Genomic DNA, 5951 nt, shown 5'->3' with positions numbered 1-5951 from the left:
CTTTAAAAAGACAAAAGCTATAACTTTTTGCTTCCAATGGGGTTAAGTTATAAGTAGCTCCGTACGTCACAGTTTCTTATGAGCGAGATTCTCCAAGTTTTGGTTTGAGACTCTGTACTGTACATCACTGTCGCGCACACACATTCCTTTACTACAACCACTCTCGGTCAGAGGAAAGGTCCAAAAGCAAATATCTCGTACACATTTGTGGTCCCTAAAGCAAAAATATGTACACTTAAGTAGTACTTACTGTATTTACCAGCTATTAAAGCATGGCTCTTCAGAGTACGTTCATACTAGACCATTAAATATATAGTACATTTTTATTATCTTATTCATTAATACGTGATTTTTACAGCTGTATTCAAGACTGCAGTCTGCACAAACAGCTCTTTCAAAACAAGGGCTCCATTTCTGGAAATATTGGTCTTTGCACCATAAAATCATAAATGGCTCTTTCAGAACAAGTGCTCCATTTTGAGAAATATTGGTCTTTTTCCAAACAGCTCAACGTTTACAACTCTTTAAAGCTATTACATGTCTTCAGGAAAAAAAATAAAACAAACTCACCTCACATCACTCAGTAGGCAAAAGCCTCTACCAACTGCCATGGCGACTGCGACTCTACCTTCAAATCCGGCCTTCCGGGACGAGAAAACCATCCAAAATATACGTGTAACAGAGGAGGTTGAAGAGATTCAAGAATTCTACCATGGAGAGATTCCAGTGCTCTACACAAGATCCCATGCCAGACAAAATTACGTAAGTCTGTCTTTTGAGTTTTTTTTTTTTTTTTTTTTTTTTTTTTTTTAACTTACTTTCTGCTTAGGACTCAATAAGAAAGAAAAATAACCACACCTGATTATATATCAGGTTTTATTATTATTTTTTTTTTAAAAAAAATTAATTTAGAGTCCACTCAGGGTGGCCGGCGAGCCACCCCAGAGGGGGGTGGGGGCGGCTCGCCGCCACTTCTTCCCTTCTGGGGTGGCCCGCGCTCCACCCCGCCACCACTGGGGTGGCTCGCGGGCCACCTCCGCCATCTCTGGGGTGGCCGCGGCCACCCCCAGATCTTCTGGGAGTGGCCGCGCGGCCACCCCATGGCCTAGGGATGGCCGTTCGCCACTCCCAGATCTTCTGGTAGTGGCGGCGCGGCCACCCCATGGACTAGGGGTGGCCGTGCGCCACCCTCAGATGAGCCGCGCCGCCCTCTGCGCCGCCCCTCTGGGTGCTTCTCCTCCACCAAAAAATAAATAATTAATTAATTTTTTTAATTCAAATTTAGTATATAATCTTGTAGTTGTGTTTGTTTTTGGGTTTTGATATTGGGATATCCTAGACCCTTAGATTCATCTGACGGCTAGATTAAGAAAATGAGAAACTTGGATCTGGATCCGTTTTTTAATGTTTAGAAGACGCGTGTTTTGGTTTTAGTTTCTTAAAATGTACTAGATGATGTGTCAGCATTTGAATGGGAGACAGAAAAACATAAGCCAAGACTGTATAGAAGCACCTCCTGCATAGAAAAATATGATTTTTTTTTAAAAAATAATTGTTTTTTATTGTTATTTATGTGTAGTCTTTTTACGGTTGGCTGGAATTATTAGAAACCGATCCAAATGCAAAAGCTCAGCAACAAATCTTCACAAAAAACAAAAAAAAAAAAATTATGTGGGCTTGGACTAGGAGCAAGAAAAATATTTAGAGAAATTGTAATTAATCTGCACAATTTCCACAAAGCTGACTTGTTTTGCGGTGATGTAATTGGACGGATTCAGATAAGTGTACCATCACTGAATGTTACGTTTCCATTTTCCCTGTTGAAGGCTAACGTGATGCATCCATCCAAAGAAAATAGATATGGCGAGATTTCTCTTTTTGAAGGGATTAAAGGAGACATTGTTAACTTTCGTCATATGGTAGGCATGTTAGTTAAAAACTACATTGAACTTAAGAATATGTGCACTGACCTAAAGTTTTTTTTTCTCAAAAATATTTATTGAAGGCATAGAAAATGGGCATGAACTGCTCGAAATGAGTTGTTATCAACTCTTTCACCCAGCTTTTTATGATGGAAAGGACCGTGTAGGTTTTATTACTTTGGCAAATGAGTATAGGTACAAAGTGGAGTTGACGTTCGACGAGGAGGTGCAACTAGTGGATGAAAAATATGGACTCATGTCTTGGTTTGACACTGTCAATGACCCTAAGCTTTCTGAACCTCTGAAACTGATACTTTGCATTTTTACGGTAAAAACCCAATATGCCACCCTTCTCCGTTCAGTTAATAATTTAATTGAACGGAGAAGGGTGGCATATTGGGTTTTTGCCGTAAAAATGCCAAGTATCAGTTTCAGAGGTTTAGAATGCTTAGGGTCATTTACAGTGTCAAACCAAGACGTGAGTCCATATTTTTCATCCACTAGTTGCAGCTCCTCGTCGAACGTCAACTCCACTTTGTCCCTATACTCATTTGCCAAAGTAATAAAACCTACACGGTCCTTTCCATCATAAAAAGCTGGGTGAAAGAGTTGATAACAACTCATTTCGAACAGTTCATGCCCATTTTCTATGCCTTCAATAAATATTTTTGAGAAAAAAAACTTTAGGTCAGTGCACATATTCTTAAGTTCAATGTAGTTTTTAACTAACATGCCTACCATATGACGAAAGTTAACAATGTCTCCTTTAATCCCTTCAAAAAGAGAAATCTCGCCATATCTATTTTCTTTGGATGGATGCATCACGTTAGCCTTCAACAGGGAAAATGGAAACGTAACATTCAGTGATGGTACACTTATCTGAATCCGTCCAATTACATCACCGCAAAACAAGTCAGCTTTGTGGAAATTGTGCAGATTAATTACAATTTCTCTAAATATTTTTCTTGCTCCTAGTCCAAGCCCACATAATTTTTTTTTTTTTGTTTTTTGTGAAGATTTGTTGCTGAGCTTTTGCATTTGGATCGGTTTCTAATAATTCCAGCCAACCGTGAAAAGACTACACATAAAAAACAATTATTTTTCAAAAAAAAATTTAAAAAAAGAAAATCATATTTTTCTATGCAGGAGGTGCTTCTATACAGTCTTGGCTTATGTTTTTCTGTCTCCCATTCAAATGCTGACACATCATCTAGTACATTTTAAGAAACTAAAACCAAAACACGTGTCTTCTAAACATTAAAAAACGGATCCAGATCCAAGTTTCTCATTTTCTTAATCTAGCCGTCAGATGAATCTAAGGGTTTAAGATATCCCAATATCAAAACCCAAAAACAAACACAACTACAAGATTATATACTAATTTGAATTAAAAAAATTAATTAATTATTTATTTTTTGGTGGAGGAGAAGCACCCAGAGGGGCGGCGCAGCCCATCTGAGGGTGGCGCACGACCACCCCTAGTCCATGGGGTGGCCGCGCCGCCACTACCAGAAGATTTGGGAGTGGCGAACGGCCATGGGGTGGCCGCGGCCACCCCAGAGATGGCGGGGGTGGCCCACTTATATTAATGCATTTTTTTCTTTGTTATTTAAAAACAGTATGCTTTTCATAGAGAATTTGATTTGAAGCTCGTCAACTTGTTTCCGGGAGCGTGTTCAAAGTTTTTAGATGGAATTATCCGATACGTGCGGGTAGTGCAAATGGCCATGAACATCGTTTTATAAATTACTTCGAGCAGCTGCCAAATGGATTTGAATCCAGGAACTTTTGGTTAGTTTCCCATAATTTATTTTAGTAAGTCATTTTTTTACATTGTATTATCTGACAGGTTGAATCTATTTTCATGAGTTAGATAATATTTATGGTATATATTTGATAATAGTAATCTTAATTTGTTACAGGAATCCTAGTGAGGTTGCTGTTTTAGCAACGGGCAGGGGTAGCGGTGTCGGTACAAGTTCGTTCAGTAATGCTGGTGATAGTCCGAAGGCCGGTTCCCCTAGTAATGGTGGCAGATCTGGTCGTAGTAGTCCGAGGGGTTCCCCTAGTAATGGTGGCAGATCAGGTCGTGGTAGAGCCGGCCGGTCAGGGTAGAGACGGTATGATGTGATTTTGTTAATTTTTCATAATTTTGGTGAATTTTAGCAGTGTTTGTGTATCCCTGAGTCTAAAATATGTTTCTATTTTAGATTTGACTTGAAGCTATTTCTTGGAATTGTTGTTTGAATTTTATAAAATATTTAAGGAGATCATTAGTGATGTATGTATAACTGCTTAGATTTAGAATTTGGTAGAAATTACGTCTAGGGTCTGAATTCCAGAACTTAAACATGGGGTTTAAAGTATATGTTGATGTCTTTCTGACTTGAAGTTGCTTAATATCCCCCTGCCATGAGTATCAGAAAAAGTTTATCTTTTTTTTTTTTTTTTTTTTTTTTTTTGCTGATTGTGTGTTATGCAAGTCCAATGGAGGTAGTGCTGATACATGGATTCTGGTCTTCTAAGAGCCCAAAATGTTGTCTACTGTCTAACTACTATCCAACCATTTATTGGCCTGGAAATAATGACTCTATAAATGCAATTGCTCTTGGTTGTCACATTTTGTGATTTGGCATTTTTTATGTTTTTGAAAAGAATGATACATTATTATGAGTACTGCCCCTTGTTGAAATTTACGTTATTTCTTTTGCAAAATTGTATGTAGATTGCTCTAAGAACTGCCAAGAAAGTTTACATCCAGAGCTTTGGTAAGATTGAAGAGTGTAAAGTCATTTCATGCAAAGAAAAACAAGTGATATACTATGGTGTAAATCCCAAAGACCGGAAGAGTATCTCACCAGCAGAAAAAGAAAAACTTCCAAAAACTAGGGAGAATATTGTGCTATGCTCTTTATGGAACTTACCGGCAGACTTGCTTTGTTGATGAAGTTCTTGTAGTTGCTGGTTGGGTTTTCTCTGATTTTGCTTTTAGTCCTTTGTAAGGGCTTGTTCTGTTTTGAGTTGTTTTGTTTTGCTGTTAGCTGGTTTTTGCAGCTTTGTGGTTGATTTGTTTTGGCTGGTTTAGCCTCTGTGAGGCTGTGTTTCTTGGCCCGTTGGAACGGTTTGTATTTGGTTTAGTTGTTTGAATGAAAATGCTTATTCATCAAAAACAAAAACAAACAAACAAACAAAAAAAAACTTCCGGCTCTGCAAACCACCGTAGTAGATTTCAGTACATTGTGGCAGTTCCAGGATGCTCTTGATGTCAGATATTTATATTCCAATAACATACATTCTATGCTAACCACTTATGGAGTGGAAGCTGCCAGAGAAACCATCAGGGAAATACAACACGTTTTCGGCTCTTATGGTATTTCTGTCGATATGCGCCACCTAACCCTTATTGCTAACTATATGACTCATTCGTGTAGCTATCATCCGATGAATAGACTTGGGGGAATAGCCGAATCAATATCTCATTTTTGTAAGATGTCTTTTGAAACAGCTTCAAAATTCATTGTTGGAGCATCATATTATGGGGAGACAGATGATTTGGAGACTCCGTCGGCTAGGATCTGTGTTGGATTACTGGTGAAGATGGGTACTGGATGTGTTGATTTGATGCAGAAGTTGAAAATCTGATGTATAGAACTATCTATGTTTTAAATTGTTGCAAATTTTGGTCGGAAGCACTACATAACTGTGCATTGTTTAAGATTTTCGGAAAGTTGGTTGTTGAGTAAAATTTTTGCCAAGATATCCTAATCTATCTTGAATTGATCAAACACTACGAGATTTCTTCATTGCAGCATCTCATACCTGATGGAAGTACAAAAGGTGATGGAATTTTCAATTTCACAGAAAACCAATTAGGTATGTACATGGAACTAGGCAAATTCTAAATGTATTGCTAAATCTCAGAAAACAATGACAATCGACCAATTTTTTTTTTTTTTTTTTGGGAGAAAACTACATTTACCTCCCTCAAACTACCAAATTTGCAATTTCTTTAACTTTCAATTTTTTCAA

At 37.9% G+C, this 5951-nt stretch overlaps 1 long non-coding RNA gene across 3 annotated transcripts; it reads left to right on the top strand.

Moving 5' to 3' along the window:
- Window positions 1-554: 554 nt before the first annotated feature.
- Window positions 555-5658, top strand: LOC132161937 (uncharacterized). Of its 3 annotated transcripts, none has more exons than XR_009438187.1 (4): window positions 555-762; window positions 3605-3713; window positions 3845-4042; window positions 4648-5658. It is a non-coding gene; the product is annotated as an uncharacterized LOC132161937 (long non-coding RNA). The 3 variants fall into 3 exon arrangements; XR_009438186.1 differs by having other exon boundaries at window positions 3556-3713; XR_009438185.1 differs by lacking the exon at window positions 555-762 and having other exon boundaries at window positions 3504-3713.
- Window positions 5659-5951: the final 293 nt, after the last annotated feature.

The sequence above is a fragment of the Corylus avellana genome, chromosome ca9 (genome assembly GCF_901000735.1).
Source record: "Corylus avellana chromosome ca9, CavTom2PMs-1.0".
Taxonomy (NCBI): Eukaryota; Viridiplantae; Streptophyta; class Magnoliopsida; order Fagales; family Betulaceae; genus Corylus; species Corylus avellana.
Note: the sequence above shows the minus strand (reverse complement) of the source record. Positions and strands in the feature narration are given on the sequence as shown.